Source organism: Hemitrygon akajei, chromosome 16, assembly GCF_048418815.1.
Source record: "Hemitrygon akajei chromosome 16, sHemAka1.3, whole genome shotgun sequence".
In the NCBI taxonomy this organism is placed as follows: domain Eukaryota; kingdom Metazoa; phylum Chordata; class Chondrichthyes; order Myliobatiformes; family Dasyatidae; genus Hemitrygon; species Hemitrygon akajei.
In genome coordinates, this window is record NC_133139.1 from 9,930,875 (window position 1) to 9,948,388 (window position 17,514).

The 17,514-nt window shown below is 41.5% G+C and overlaps 1 pseudogene; it reads right to left on the bottom strand.

The window, feature by feature from the left end:
* Positions 1-2,244: 2,244 nt before the first annotated feature.
* On the bottom strand, positions 2,245-2,852 carry LOC140740342 (small ribosomal subunit protein eS7-like; annotated as a pseudogene).
* Positions 2,853-17,514: the final 14,662 nt, after the last annotated feature.

Sequence of the window (17,514 nt, forward strand, 5' to 3'; positions counted from 1 at the left end):
ACATAGAGTCTGACAAAGGTGAGCTGTCATGTCTAGAACTGCATAGTATAATTGCAGCTGATCACAAAATCATCTGGATCACTATAAGTATGTTCAGTGCAAAACTGAAAATGGAGCTGGGTACAGGGTCAGCTTTGACCATAATTCCAAAGGCTGACTATAACAGTTTAGCAGGAATTGTGCACAAGAACATTTGCCCTGAGTATGGATTGGACACTCCCAAGACCAAATGGGAAACACCCGAGAAGGTAGTGGAGAATGACAGAGCCAAGATCCTGTGGGACTTCTAGATACAGGCTGATAAGCAGGTACTTGCCAACCAACCACTCATAGTAATACTGGACAATGAACCAAAGAAAACAATCATAATAGGTGAGGCAATCCCAAATGACAGTAACATCAGGAAGAAAGTACATGAGAGGCTGGAGAAATTCCAGGGCTTGAAAGAGCGGATAGAAAGAATGTGGAAGGTTAAAGCCAGAGTAATCCCAGGGGTGATAGAAGCACTTGGGGCTGTGACACCTGGGCTGGGAGAGTGGCTCCAACAAATTCCAGGAACAACATCTGGGATCTCAATCCAGAAGAGTACATTTAGAATTTTTTTAAAAATAGTAGGTATATTTACTGTAATGCATGTTTTTCTCTATTATGTATTGCATTGTGCTGCTGCCACGAGGACAACAAATTTCATGACTTACTCCAGTGATAGCAAACCTGACTTTGATTCAGAGGTTTAATATCGCTGGCATATGTCATTAAATTTGTCTTGCAGTCGCAGCACATTGTAACACATAATAATAATAAAAAGTACACCATTTCAATAAGCATATATAAAAAATTAAAATTAATTACATAGTGCAAAAAGAGGGGAAAATAGTGAGGTAGTGTTCATGGGTTCTGATGATGGAGGGGAAGAAACTGTTCCTGAAACGTTGAGTGCATGTCTTCAGGCTCCTGGACCTCCTTGATGGTACCAATGAGAAGAGGGCATGTCCTGGGCGATGGTGGTCCTTAATGATGGATGCCGCCTTTATCGTCTTTTGAAAGTGAGCTGGATGTTGGCAGAGTTTACAACTTTCTGCAGCTTTTTCTGATCCTGTGCAGTTGCCCCCTCCCCAATACCAGAGGGTGATGCAACCAGTTAGAATGTTCTCCATGGTACATCTATAGAAATTTGCGAGTGTGTTTGGTGACATTCCAAGTCTCCATACCAAGTCTCCTAATGAAGTACAGTCGCTGTTGTGTCTTCTTTGTAATTGCATCAATATATTGGGCCCAGGATAGATCCTCAGAGATGTTGACACCCAGGAACTTGAAACTTCTCACTCTTTCCACTTTTGATGCATTGACTTCCATCTTGACTATAATGACGTGCTCTCCAGTGCCCTCGAGACTTTCAAATCTCGGGCGTCCGTACCTTCCTCTACAACAGGATCCTTGACTTCCTTATTGGGAGAGCACAGTCAGTGAAGGTTGGAAATAATATTTTACCCTCACTAACAATTAACACTGGCGCACCTCAAGACAATGTACTCAGCTCGCTGTTCTACTCTCTCTATATCCATGACTGTGCAGCTAGGTAAAGCTCAAATGCTATCTATAAATTTGCATTTGGTACAACTGTTGTTGGCAGAATCTCAGACAGTGGCATAAAGGCATACAGACCAGCTGTTTGAGTGGTGTGGCACCAGTAACCTTGCACTCAACATCAGTAAGACTAAGTTCAAAGTAAATTTATTATCGAAGTACATATATGTCACCATATAACATCCTGAGATTCATATCTTGCAGGCATACTTAATTATCCCAATAACCGTAATAGAATCAATGAAATGCCACACCAACAAGGTGGACAACTTGTGTGCAATAAACAACAAAGTGTGCAAGTTCAAAAGGAAAGAAAAATAATAAATGAAGAGGTAATAAATATTGCAAACATGAGATGAAAAGTTGAAGAGTCCTTGAAAGCGACCAAAGACCATCGGTAATTTCTACAGAGTTACCATGGGGAGCATTCTAACCGGTTGCGTCACCATCTGGTATTGGGGGGGGGGGGCACTGCACAGGATCAGAAAAAGCTGCAGAAGGTTGCAAACTCAGCCAGCTCCATCTTGGGCACTAGCCTCCCCAGCATTGAAGACATCTTCAAAAGCCGATTCCTCAGAAATATGACATCCATCATTAAGGGCCCCCATCATTACTCTCTTTTTGCACAACTTATTTAATTTTTAATATATATTTCTTTTTCTTTATGACCAAATTGTTTTATTTAAATCATTCTGCAGCATTTACAGCTGGAACTCTGGGAATTCATATATAACATCTTTGCCTGTTAGTACATATTCTACATTGTTCTGTTGTGCCTTGTCCAAGTGGACTTTGATGAGCCTTGTTCCATCCAGTTTCACACAAATTATTTTGCCCACAATTTCACTGGGGAATACCAGGTCTTCAAGGATTGCATCATGCACTGCAGTCAGTGTACGGCTCCTGGGATGCTTCTGCTTATTCTTGTTTCTGCTTTTTCTGGTTGGCTTTGGTAGAATTCTCCTCTGTGCAGTGAAGACAACGTGTTTACCACTGAACTTCTTTTCAAGTTCACGCACAAGTCGCACTTGGATTTCAGTTGGGGCACAGGCACAAAGATGATGGTTGCCTTCCTGCCACCGCCAACTGTAGTATTCAATTCCCTTAACTGTGCCTTTAGGTCAGAGTTCATTTCTAGATCCAAAAGAGCCTGAGAAATGCCAGACTCGAATTCATCGGGCTTTTCGCCATTATGCTTCACTATCTTGGCGCTGCTGCTAAACATGGCCTATCACTGAGTTAACAGCGGCCGAGGAAGAGGGTCAGGTATCGTGAGACTTCTTTTAATATATATTTCTTAATGTAATGTATAGTTTTTTAATGTATTGCAATGTACTGGTGCTGCAAAACAACAAATTTCATGACTTATGCTAGTGATATTAAACCTGATTCAGCTTCTTCAGCATCCAATGCAGGGTAGCTTCACGGGATTAATTCTTGGGATCGGAGGGTTGTCCTCTGAGAGGAGATTGGTTGATACTCACTAGAGTTTAGATGAATGAAAGGTGATCTGATTAAAACACACAAGGTTTTAAAAGAGTTTTAGTGGAATGGATGCCAAGGAGCTGTTTTTTCTGTAGTAGGGGTACTCTATAATTGGGGAATATTCTGTAGTTTAAATGTTTAAACTCAGTCATCCATCACCAGGAGAATATAAGTAGAAAGCTTTGCTGAGATAATGCAGACCTTTTATAAGACCATTCTTGTACAATAAAATGGACTGTAGACCAGACAGTGTTATAAAACTCTTGAACAAATCTCTTGTATGAATTCCTGATCTCACAATCCACCTTTTTGTGGCTCCTGTCTGTATGAATGGCATGCAAAATACTGTTTGCATCTGCACACTTTTGGCTTTCATACCTAACTGCCTTTGAGTCAGGGCATTGTAAATCACTAGATTGATTTTTGGAAGGAGGAGTTGTACATGGGAAGAAGTGAGTAAGCTAGATGTATACTTGGAAGGATGAACAGTGGTCTCATTAAGATGTATATGATTCTGGGAAACAGCTGCAAAGAAAAAATAATAAGTAGCTGTTTCCTCACATTGCAGAATTTAGAATCAGCAAGTATGGTGCCAGAATGAGGACCTGGCAATTTCAAGTTGAGTCAAGATTGTGAATTGTCATTTCCGGTACACACGTGTAAAGGAGAATAAAATAATTGTTACTCCGGATCTGATGCAGCACAAAAAAAGCACAAGATAAAGAACATCATACTAAAAAAAAAACAAACACAATAAGTATAAATATATGATAGCTTGTATAAATTGATTGTATGTCTACAAAGTGTGTGGCTAAGCACAGCTTCAATGCCATATTCAAGTTTGCTGATGACACCACTGTTGTGGGCTGAGTCAAAGGTAGTGATGAATCAGCACTTAGGATGGAGATTGAAAATCTGGCTGAGTGGTGCCATAGCAACAATCTCTTACTCAATTGCAAGACCAAGGAGCTGACTATTGACTTCAGGAGAAAGAAACTAAAGGTCCATGAGCCAATCCTCATTGGAGGATCAGAAATAGAGAGGGACAGCAATTTTAAATTCCTCAGTGTTACAATTTCAGAAAACCTATCCTGGGCTCTGCTTCTAAATCCAATTACAAAGAAAGCATAGCATGGCCTCTACTTTCTTAGGAATTGGTGAAGACTCGTCATGACATCTAAAACTTTAACAAACTTCTATAGATGTATGGTGGAGAGTGTATTGACTGAGTATATTGCCCATGCATGGACAACCCTACAAAACCTAGTGGATTCAGCCCAGTCCCACACAGGTAAAGCCCTCCCCACCATTGAGCACATTGTCAAAGGAAGGCAGCATCCATCATCAAGGACCCCAACCACCCAGGGCATGCTTTCTTCTTGCTATTGCCATCAGGAAGAAGGTACAGGAGCCTTAGGACTCACACCATTGGGTTCAGGGACAGTTATTGCCCCTCATCCATCAGGCTCCTGAACCAAAGGGGAGAACTTCATTCCACTTCACTTGCCCCATCATTAAAATGTTCCCACAACCTATGGGTCTCACTTTCAAGGACTCTTCATCTATTGTTCTCAATACTTATTTATTTATTTATTATTATTTTTTTCTTTTTGTGTTTAGACAGTTTGTTGTGTTTTGCACATTGGCTGGACCCCCAAGCTAATGCGGGCTTTCATGGATTCTGTTATGGTTGCTATTCTATTATGGATTTCTTGAGTATGCCCGCAAGAAATTGAATCTCAGGGTTGTATACAGTGACCTATATGTACTTTGACAATAAATTTACTTTGAACTTTGATAAAGTGACGCTAGGCACAGGAGTGTCTGTACATAAGGTGACACTGATAGGAAATGATTAAGAGGTGGTGGTGGGCCAGTGGGTGGAAGTGTTGATCAGCCTTACTGCTTGGGGAAAGGAACTCTTTTTGAGTCTGGTGGGTCTGGCGTGAATGCTACGTAGCCTCCTCCCTGAAGGAAGTGGGACAAACAGTCCATGAGCAGGGTGGGTTTCCTCCAGGTGATCCAATTTCCTCCCACATTCCAAAGACATAAGGGTTTAGGTTAGTAAGTGATGAGATACCATGTTGGCACGGGAAACATGGTGACCCTTGCAGGCTGCTCCCAGCGCCTCCTCAGACCGTGTTGATCGCTGACGCAAAGTGATGCATTTCTCTGTATGTTTCAATGTACATGTGACAAATACAGCTAATCGCTTTATAGCCGGTCACAGAAACATCATTGACAGGAGAGCGATCACTAGCTGGCCTTACCAACTCGGTCACTGGCCGGGTTAAGTCTGATTTATACTTGTGCGTCGCATCGACACCGTAGGTACTGCGTACCCTATGCCGTATCTACGCCGTACCCTACGCCGTAGGGTGACGTGCGCCTCTCCAGAAAAGTTACTCACACGAAAATCAGGGCTACGGCATAGGCTGCGGCGTAGCCCGTACGCACAAGTATAAATCAGCCTTTACTCTGCGCAGCGTTGCCAGCTCGATCCAGCCCCCAGGTGGCGTGGCTCTGGGGGAGAGGGTGAAAAGGCACTCAGGAATTCTCCGTTCCCACCCAGCAGAAGCTGCCCGCAAACCTGTAGCAACCAGTAAACCCATTCCACCTATCTCCCTAAAGCTCATTCATAACCCAGGCATTTGTGACCTGGGGAGGGCCTGTGGTGAACACTGATAACAGTAAGTGATCAGAAAGTTTAAGGCAGCAGTTAACATTACTATATTTGGCTTGAATTAGACTGAAGTGAAACAGATGGCAGAAAAACTACTATTACAGCTTTGGCTGGAAATCATATCCAGAGGGGAACTGGAAGGAAGCAGTTTTGTCCAACAGTGTTTCATCCGACTTCAAAAAACAAGGCTGCATAAATTCCAAGGGTGACATTGTCAGAACAATCAGTTAATTAACTGACTAGATGGGTGGATGACAAGAAACAAGATTGAGGATGAAGCCTTGCCCTCTATTAATGCTGCAAGGTGTTTTTAACTGTTCATGCATTTCTGAAACACTTCACATGTCTCTGCTGTGTTAAAATCAAATTGCCAACCTCTTGGTTAAAGAAAACCAAAAACAAACTAAAGGTGCTAGGAATATGAAACGTGTTTCCAGCATTTACAATTTGTGGTTCATATAACCTTGTATACTGTGTTTAACAATGTTGAGGAAAATGGGGTTATTATGACATATTTAATCTGTGATCATTAATACCTGAAACCTGATATTTACTTATTGTGTAACTTTTCATTGACACCCACCCTCCTACATTTATGTAGGCCAAATGCAGAAGGCTAAATGTCCAATCCAGGGACTCGGTAATAAAGCTTCTATGACTATTGGATGTCCTGTTTATAAATGTCTCTAATCACTGGACAACAAATTTTTTCAAAAGTGTTGCTTCCTCAATTTTTTTCTGTTTATGATAGACTGCTTGAAGATGAACACAAATATAATTTCAGAATACTTGTATCACATTGGAATTTGGAGAAACAAATTAACTTTTATTGAATATAATGTGTTTAATTGCATAATGGTGCTGATGCTTTGCAATAGTTCAACTAAGTTAAAAATATTTTGTTAATGATTTTCATTTGTCTGAGGCTTCTCGCTTAAGTGTCCAACAATAATTCGCCAGCATTGATGGATTCCAGTTGCCCTGGTATCTTTTCTCCATGACCGCAATGTCCTGGTGAAACCTTTCACCATGCTCGTCACTAACAGCACCAAGATTTACAGAGAAGAAGTCTAAATGTGAATGCAGAAAATGAATCTTTAGTGATTTGTTGCATTTCATGGTTGTATATGCTTACAGCATGCTTTCAACCAGCTGCATGTAGCTTGGTGCTCTGTAGATGCCGAGAAAAATTTCAACAACTTCCTTGAATGCCTTCCATGTGATTTTCTCCGGATCCACTAGAAATTCTTCAAATTGCCTGTCATTGATGACCTGTGGACCAACAAAATTGCTTTCCTTAATCTTGGCATCAGTTATTCTGGGAAGCATCTATCTCAGATATTAAAATCCTTCATAGAAATTTTTGTGCCTGGTAATAGCAAATTCCATCCATGCAGTCCTGAACCCAATAATCATTACTAAAACCTGTCCTGCCATGCAACAGCCGTGCCGCATAATCATGCCCAAGCATGCCTGGACAAGGTAGGAAACTTTACAGCTTACATTGTAGGCAACATTTTAATTGACTTGAATTATGAATTGAAATAATATAAGTGATTTCAAAAAATGGTGAGTGATAAGGAAATTTCATGGTGATTTTCATGATCATTAGCCCAAACTCCATAAGATACACCTAAAGGTATTCAGGAAGCAAAATATTTGTTGTCCAGTGTTACCAATCCGACCTTGCACAAGAGCTATATTCCATAGTGACCGTCTCGATAAGTCTTGGTTATATTTTCTGCTTAGTATCAATGTTCAGTATTCATTTTACAGTATGGAAATCAGAGCTCTGTTTATTACTGCTTTTAAGTTCTAGACCTTTAGAAGTACACAGTTTCTAGTGCCTCATTACAATTTTTTTTGGTATTCCATACATATAATTTTGTTTTTAACGATTTGTCTAACAGGGTATTTCAACTCTTGTACTCCATTTTCTTTCCAGGTTCCAAAATGTTACTGGGTTTTTCCACTCTTCATACCAAGGTGAATCATCTTGGGACTCAGGTCCTGATGAAGGGTCTTGGCCCGAAACGTTCACTGTTTATTCCCCTCCATAGACGCTGCCTGACCTGCTGAGTTCCTCCGGAATTCAGTGTGTGATACTTGATCCTTGATTGAATGACAGAACTGGTGCAAGGGGCCGGGGCCCTACTTTTGCTTGAAGAGAAATGCAAGGACAATTATAAGCTGACAACAGAGTCTGGACATTGTTCATTAGGAACATCAAAGTGTTTTAAAGGGTTTTAGGTTGTTAAGTCTAAAGCACAATGCTTTACATCCATCTTGAAATATACCAGGGCTTCCCAACCTTTCTTGTGCCATGGACCAACACCATTGAGAGGGGATCTGATTGCAACATATAAGATTATTAAGGGATTGGACAAGATAGAGGCAGGAAATATGTTCCAGATGCTGGGAGAGTCCAGTACCAGAGGGCATGGTTTGAGAATAAGGGGTAGGTCATTTAGGACAGAGTTAAGGAAAAACTTCTTCTCCCAGAGAGTTGTGGGGGTCTGGAATGCACTGCCTCAGAAGGCAGTGGAGGCCAATTCTCTGGATGCTTTCAAGAAGGAGCTAGATAGGTATCTTATGGATAAGGGAATCAAGGGATATGGGGACAAGGCAGGAACCGGGTATTGATAGTAGATGATCAGCCATGATCTCAAAATGGCGGTGCAGGGGGACTTCCGGTAAGATGGCGATTGTTTAGCTGCTCCGAACTTTTGTTCTGTTACTGTCGCTATCTTTGCACTAAATGTCTATCTCTTACTTGCCTGTGAATATATCTAACTTACAATGTCTAGCAAGAGTTCTAAATCTGGGAGAAAAGAAGCTATGACCCCGTCGGACGAGACCCTGGCTGCGCTTGGAAAGCTCCGAGACGAAATCTTAAAGGAATTTAAAATCGCTTTCAAACAGTTAGAAGACAAACTGGATCGGATCAACGATAAAGTGGTCAAACATGCTGAACACTTATCTCGCATCGATTCGACTTCTGAAGATTTAGAAAGTCGGGTTCGATACTTGGAGACTCTCTGTTCCAGCTTAGAGGAAAAATCTAACAAACTTCTTTCCAAAATGGTGGATCTCGAAAATCGCAGCAGGCGATGCAACCTCAGAATTCTGGGATTACCAGAGGCGACTGAAAAGGGATCGACCGTGAAGTTTTTCGCCGAGTTTCTCTGTGAGTTATTCGGGAAAGATTTGCTTCCGAAGCCGCCCGAGCTTGAACGGGCACACAGAGTTTACGTTCCCCCCGGAATTCTGGGCTCCCGCCCGCGACCAGTAATCTTGTGTTTCCATCAATACCAGGTAAAACACAGTCTGATCGTAGAGGCGCGTCGCAGGGGGTCGCTTCCTTTCAAGGATACAACCATTCGCTTTGTGGAAGATTTTGCACCCCAGACCTTAAAGATGCACGCTGAGTTTAAAGGTGCTATGAAAGTGCTTTTTGATTGTGGTTTCAAACCTTCCCTTCATAACCCTGCTGATCTACGAATCAAGCTTAATACCGGGAAATTCAAGTGGTTCAAATCAGCGAAGGAAGCTGAAGCGTTTGTGGCAAGTCTTCCGGCTATCCAGTCATCTTCGGAATCTGATCGGACCTCCTAAAATGGTGGATAAGTACTCCTCGTAGTAAAATTACTTTCTCTGGACTCGGAAGTCACTTGAATCACTCAGACATTATTCATTGAAACTTTAAGGGCTGTTGACAATCTCTCCCGGGATTTGGTGTGTGTGTAATCTATTTTTATTCTTGTATAACTTTACCTACAGAGTTCTACAACTAATTCTAACTTGTTTTGGAGGTTCAAAGTCTTTAGTGAAGGCCTCCCTGTTTGTCGGTTCACAATTCAACTGCTGATTTATTTTTCCTTTGTTTTAAATATTTATCTATTTTATCTTTTTCTTTTCTTCACCCCTTTTTTCTAATCTCTGAATTTTTTTCTCCCTTCTCTGTAAATGGTTGATAAATACTCGTCTTGAATTTATAATTTTCCCCTTCCTCTTCTTTTTTCTTTTTCCTTCTTACCTTTTCTTTCCCCTTTCTCTTACTTTATTCTTCTATAATTTTTCGCGGGTAGGTTAGTTTTGGTTTTCTTCCGATTTTCTCTGTATTAAGTTTTATATTTCTGCAGAAGGTGTTCTAATCTGTAGTTATGTTTTCTAGTGCATAAACTAGTTATTATTTGCTATAGTATTTATACGGAACTGTTGTTAATGACACAGATCTGGAAGTTGTATTTGGGTTAATTTTTTTGGTAGAGCTAGCTACTTGTTTTGGTAGCCGTCTAGTTTTGGGTTGTGCGGATGGGGTGGGTTTTCCAGTTCCAACATCTCTTTATTGCTTAGGACATGTTTATACTTTGACCTTACGAATCTATGTTTACATCTCTGCTCCCAGACTGCTATTGTACTGCTTGACTGTTTATATGCCTGCTGCCTTTTATGCATTAGTAATTGAGAATGGCTAGTGCATTTAAATTCGTTAGCTGGAATGTAAAGGGATTGAACCACCCTGTTAAAAGGAGGAAGGTATTCTCACATATTAAACAACTCAAAGCTGACATTGCTTTCCTCCAAGAAACTCATATTCGTTGTTTTGATAACTCCCGGCTTCTGTCAAAGTGGGCGGGTCAGCATTTTCATTCATCCTTTGCCGCTAAAGCTAGGGGAGTTTCCATTCTTATTAACTCAAATATTCCTTTTGAACTCCATAATAAAATATCTGATACAAATGGCCGTTTTATTATTGTTTCTGGTAAACTATATAACACTAAAGTTGCACTAGCAAACCTGTATGCCCCCAACTTTGATGATGTTAACTTTTTTGAACGGTTTTTTTCCTCACTACCAGACTTAAACTCATACTCTCTTATACTGGGTGGTGACTTCAACTGTTGGTTGGATCCTAAACTGGACCGATCGTCCTCTGTTACCAGATCACCTACCAAATCTGCCTTAGCTATTCAGTCGTTTCTCTCTAATTTTGGTATCTCTGATATATGGCGTTTCCTCCATCCTACGGAGAGAGATTATTCCTTTTTCTCACATGTTCACCATACCTTCACTAGAATTGACTATTTCCTACTCGATAACCAACTTATCCCATTTGCCCACACTTGTGACTATCAGAGTATACTGATTTCTGACCATGCCCCAATTACCCTCTCTCTGAACTTTCCTGGTCTCCCTCAGAGGAACAAACACTGGCGGTTCGATTCAACTTTACTATCGGATGATGATTTCGTAAAATTTATTAAGGACCAGATAACCTTTTATTTTAACACTAATACATCACCTGAAGTGCCATCCCAGATTGTCTGGGATGCCATGAAAGCATATCTGAGGGGTCAAATAATCTCTTACACAGCAAATCTCAATAGAAGATCCCGTGTAGATCGAGCAGACCTCATTAACCAGATTAAAGATTTGGATCAAATATATGCCCAAACTAAGAACCCTGAATTATACAAGAAGCGCATTGAACTCCAAACTAAATTTAACCTTCTGTCCACCCAACCTGTCGAACGCCAACTTCTCGAAAGCAAGAGCCACTTTTACATTCATGGGGATAAGTCTGGTAAATTCCTAGCCAATCAGCTGAGGCGTTCCAAAGCCAAACAACATATTACAAAGATCCGGAAGGAGAACGGAGACTTTACATCGGATCATTTAGAAATTAATGACGCATTTAAAATTTTTTATTCTCGGCTTTATTCCTGAATCCCTGAATGACAATATCTCTGTGGATCAATTTTTACAGAATCTGAATATCCCCTCACTTTCATCTGATTTCAAAGCCAAACTCAATGCACCAGAAGAAATATCTTTTGCAATTTCTGCACTGTCCTCAGGGAAATCTCCTGGACCTGATGGGTTCCCTGTGGAATTTTATAAATCATTCTCTTCACTTCTTTCTCCTCAGTTACTTTCAGTACTCTCTGACTCGTTTAATTACGGCAAATTGCCACCCTCTTTCAATGAGGCATCTATTATTCTTCTTTTAAAAAAGGGCAAAGACCCAACAGAGTGTTCCTCGTACAGGCCGATCTCTCTGCTCAATGTTGATGTAAAGATCTTAGCTAAAGTGTTGGCTCATAGATTAGAAACCATTATTCCCTCCATTATCTCTGATGACCAATCAGGTTTTATTAAAAACCGTCTCCCTTTTTTTAATATTCGGCGTCTATTTAATATTTTATACTGAATGCGGAGAAAGCATTTGATCGTATAGAGTGGAACTACCTTTTTGCAGTCTTAGAAAAATTTGACCTCGGCCAAAGTTTCATCTCTTGGATCCAATTGCTGTACCTGTGTCCTACTGCTTCTGTTCTAACTAATTTTCAGAAATCCCAAGTATTTAATCTCAAACGTGGCACCCGTCAGGGATGCCCCTTAAGTCCCTTTCTCTTTGATTTAGCTATAGAACCTCTGGCGATAGCATTTCGAAATTGTCCTGAATTGACCGGGATTTGGAGAGGGGGTGTTGAGCATAAAGTTTCTCTCTATGCTGATGACTTATTACTCTTTCTCTCAAATCCGTCTACATCCTTACCTCTAATGTTTTCACTTCTTGACCAGTTTAGCCAGATCTCTGGCTATAAACTCAACTTACATAAGAGTGAACTTTTCCCAATTAATAAAGAAGCACAAGAACTAATATTTCGCGATCTCCCTTTTAAAGTAGTCCATAATCAATTTACTTATCTTGGAATTACAGTCACAAGGAAGTTTAAAGATCTCTTTCGTGAAAACTTTGTCAATCTTTCATATGCTATAAAACAGAGTCTGGTACAATGGTCACCTCTATCTATGTCCTTGGTAGGTCGTATTAATGTTGTTAAAATGTATGTTCTCCCCAAATTTTTATACTTATTTCAATCTATCCCAATTGTTATTCCTAAATCTTTTTTTGATTCCTTAGACTCTATTATTTTGTCATATCTGTGGCAGAATAAGCACTCTAGAATTAATAAAATCCACCTCCAAAAATCTAAAAAAGAGGGTGGCATGGCTTTACCTAACTTTCGCTTATATTACTGGGCAGCTAATATACGTTGTGCTGCCTTCTGGTCTTTCTTCCACGGTCAACCCGAGTGCCCTAACTGGGTGGCAATGGAGTTGAGCTCCACTAAAGAATTATCTATATCTGCACTTCTTGGCTCTGCACTCCCTAGCAGTCTGCCCAGATCAATAGCTAATCCTCTGGTTAGACACACTTTGCGTATATGGGCTCAGTTCAGGAAATGCTATGGTTTCCAGGGGTTTTCCCATCTCTAGCCCTGTCGCACATAATCACCTTTTTTTACCTACTACGTACGATTCAGCATTCCATGTTTGGTACAGGAAGGGCATTAGACATTTTGAAGATCTCTTCATTGATAATCACTTCGCTTCTTTTCAGCAGCTCTCCGTTAAGTTCAACCTGTCTAACGCTCACTTTTTCAGATATCTCCAAATCCGACACTTTACTGCTCCTTTAATTCCTAACTTTCCTGAAATGCCTGCGAAAAATGCTATGGACCTATTTCTTTCCATTAATCCACTAGGTAAAGGTTTAATTTCAATTATCCGAGATAAACTAGCAGCCTTACGACGGGCCCCTGTGGATAAAATTAAAATGGCCTGGGAGCAGGATTTAAATATCTCCTTATCCGAGGAGAGCTGGGACTCAGTTCTCAAATCAGTTAACTCAACCTCCCTTTGTGCTCGCCATTGCCTCTTACAGTTTAAGATTGTTCATAGAGCCCATATGTCTAAATCTAAACTATCTCGATTCTACCCTGGCATTAGCCCGCTCTGTGATAAATGCAAGAGGGGCATGGCCTCTCTCATCCATATGTACTAGTTCTGTCCTAGCTTGGAGAAATTCTGGAAAGATGTCTTCACTACATTATCGGGTATTCTGAATCAGCACCTAAAACCTAACCCCTTAATTGCTCTGTTCGGTTTTTGGGGCGAGACAGATTTATGTCTGGGTCCGACCAAATGCCGAATACTATCCTTTGCCTCTCTCCTGGCGAGACGCTTGATCCTCCTTAGATGGAGAGATGTTGTCCCGCCCACTCATGCGCAATGGCTTAACGACATTATGGCCTGCTTGGATCTCGAAAAAATTCATTATTCAGTTCTTAATTCGGATCTAAAGTTCCATACGGCTGGGGACCTTTTATCGAGTACTTTCATAACCTTCCTCCTGACTAGGGTTTTTTTTTCCTCTTTTTTTTCTCTGCTTTTCGGTCCCTTGCTTTCAGCTCCCTTTTTTTTCTGGTAGTAGGCATTATTATCCTCTGTTGCTAAGTGTATTCACAGTCTGGCAGTTTGACTGTCCGGACTTATACTCTTTATACTGTGTGGTGGTTGGTCTGGAGTTGTTGTTGTTTTCTTGTGGGGCTTGGGGAGGACACTAAGCTCACTTATCTTTAATTTAGGTGCTTTTTTGTTAAATTCTCTTCCTTTGTAGCATATCGTTATTGTATGCTTAATCTTGCACTGTATTAATGCTCCTCATTGGGATTTGGGGTTTTTAATTTTGTAAAATGTTTTGAAAAACTAATAAAAAAAATTTAAATTTTTAAAAAAAAAAATGGTGGTGCAGGCTCGAAGGGCTGAATGGTCTACTTCTGCACCTATTGTCTATTGTAATTAAGCAAGTTGTCCTTGGGCCCCAGGTTGTGAACTCCTGAACTATACTGATCCCCGTCTCAACTTCTTAAACAACTTTGGCATATCCGTGAAACCCATCTTCACTATTTTAAAGATGAAAACGGAGTCACATTATATTCCACTGAGGCAGCTGTTATATGCTCTGCATAATTATTAGCTAAAAGCATTTTGCAATTGCATTTTGGTGTACTTTTGCTATTTTGGGTGTGGCGTACTTTGCATCAAGGTATTTTTGCAACTGCAAATATTATGTAAAACTTAAATAGACTAACAAGTTCCACTAGAATTTGTACTTGATGTTACAGTTCAGGAAGAGAACAAAATAAATTTGTTGAAAAGAGCCCCAGATCACACCTGCAAATAAAACTTGCTTTGGCAAATGGAAACTGCAGGTTCTATAATAAAACTCTTAACAGCTTAAGAAAAAGGATGGTAAATTGTCCAAGGTCAAATTTCTAAGATGCACCTTAGCTTGGAAAGAATATAGAAGAGAACCTAGCAACACACGCAAAATGCTGGTGGGACGCAGCAGGCCAGGCAGCATCTATAGGGAGAAGCACTGTCGATGTTTCAGGCCAAGACCCTTTGTCAGGACTAACTGAAAGGAAAGATAGTAAGAGATTTGAAAGTAGCAGGGGGAGGGGGAAATGCGAAATGATAGGAGAAGACCAGAGGGGGTGGGGTGAAGCTGAGAGCCGGAAAGGTGATTGGCGAAAGTGATACAGAGCTGGAGAAGGGAAAGGATCATGGGACGTGAGGCCTAGGGTGAAAGAAAGGAGGAGGGGAGCACCAGAGGGAGATGGAGAACAGGCAGAGTGAAATCTACTGTCAAGATGAAGCCACGCTCAGGTTGGAGGAACAACACCTTATATATCGGCTGGGTAGCCTCCAACCTGATGGCATGAACATTGACTTCTCTAACTTCTGTTAATGCCCCTCCTCTCCTTCTTACCCCATCCCTGATATTTATTTTCCCCCCTCTTTTTTTTCTCTCTTTCTGTCCATCACTCTACCTGTTCTCCATCTCCCTCTGGTGCTCCCCTCCTCCAGAAGTGGGCTGAGAAGTGGCAGATGGAGTTCAACCCAGAGAAGTGTGAGGTGGTACACTTTGGAAGGACAAACTCCATGGCAGAGTACAAAGTAAATGGCAGGATATTTAGGAATGTGGAGGAGCAGAGGGATCTGGGGGTACATGTCCACAGATCCCTGAAAATTGCCTCACAGGTAGATAGGGTAGTTAAGAAAGCTTATGGAGTGTTAGCTTTCATAAGCCGAAGGATAGAGTTTAAGAGTCGCGGGGTAATGATGCAGCTCTATAAAACTCTGGTTAGGCCACACTTGGAGTACTGTGTCCAGTTCTGGTCGCCTCACTATAGGAAGGGTGTGGAAGCATTGGAAAGGGTACAGAGGAGATTTACCAGGATGCTGCCTGGTTTAGAGAGTATGGATTATGGTCAGAGATTAAGGGAGCTAGGGCTTTACTCTCTGGAGGGAAGGAGGATGAGAGGAGACATGATAGAGGTATACAAGATATTAAGAGGAATAGATAGAGTGGACAGCCAGTGCCTCTTCCCCAGGGCAAGAGGTCAGGGCTTTAAGGTAAGAGGAGGAAAGTTCAAGGGGGATATTAGAAGAAGGTTTTTTACTCAGAGAGTGCTTGGTGATTGGAATGCACTGCCTGAGTCAGTGGTGGAGGCAGATACACTAGTGAAATTTAAGAGACCACTAGACAGGTATATGGAGGAATTTAAGGAGAGGGGTTATATGGGAGGTAGGGTTTAAGGGTCAGCACAACATTGTGGGCCAAATGGCCTGTACTGTGCCGTGTTGTTCTTTGAATGGAGCTGTCACGTGACATTTATATTAAACCCCCACCTGAAGCCAGAAGTGAAGAAACACTGTAGAAACTCAAAAAGTGTGTGCATGGTCCAGCAGTGCATCACCCTACTGGTGTGAAAAGGTAACGGGAATAATGTTGAAAACAGGTGAAAAGACATCATAAGTGAATCCAGCTGGTTTTTTTTTTACTGGCAAGATTCAGGATATCATGTAATTGGGGTACTTGCCTGTCAAGTAGATGACTTCAAATGGGGAAGCTCACAAAACTTTGCCACAACAGTTATCCCTCAGCTAAGGTCAGCCTTTCAGGTTGGACGTGAGGAAGTGACAGATACCGCTGTGTACGGATAGACACACAACTGCACCAAGAAAGCTGCGTCAGGGATCTTCAGACTAGCTGCATGGAATCCTCACATGGCACGGAACGGGATGCTCCCCTCAGAGAAGCTGAAGCGGGGCAACTTAGGTCAAAGGTTGGTCAGATTCTTTGGGTGGCAAGGCAGGGCAGACCCAACATCATGCTTGATGCCTGCATCTGGCATCCAGCACAAAGATCACCACAGTACAAACTTTACATGAGGCAAACACAGAATTCAATCTGAAAAAGTAGTCTTGAAGTTTCAACAGCTTGGAAAGGATACCTCACTGAGGCTCATTGTCTGCAGTGATGCCTCACTTGGAAATCTTCCTGGGGGGGCAGGAACTCAAGGGGACATTTGATTGTACTGATGGGAGAAGAGGGAAGTTTTTTACCTCTCTTAGCAATCAAAAAGGATCTGAAGAGTTGTATGGAGTATGCTGGCAGGAGAAACCCTTGCAATGTCTGATGGTATTGATAATGCTGTTTTTCTGGCCATACTCTATTCTGAACTTTTCCACGATAACCCAAAGAAGGACAGTCTACAAATAACTTGTTGTTACACGAGCGTGGCAGTGGATGAACCCAAGTGCAGAACACGGGCACGGAGGCAGAGTCGGGAGGCATTATTGACGTAGCGAGCGTGGAATCGGTATCCGGGAGCGATGCTAGACTTAGAACTGGCAGTCCTAAGAACCATGAAACAAGGTTACTCACACCAGAGTCGACTAACAAATTGGCAGTTCTTTGGTGTGGTCACAGGGTCTTTATCCTGCATTTTCTGATGGAAAGCAGGTGTGTGTAGTTTGTGGAACCTGGGAGTGATTGGAAACTAAACAAGGGGATTAAGGCCCAATTCCTGAGGTAATTAGCAAGGTGGAGGATTGCT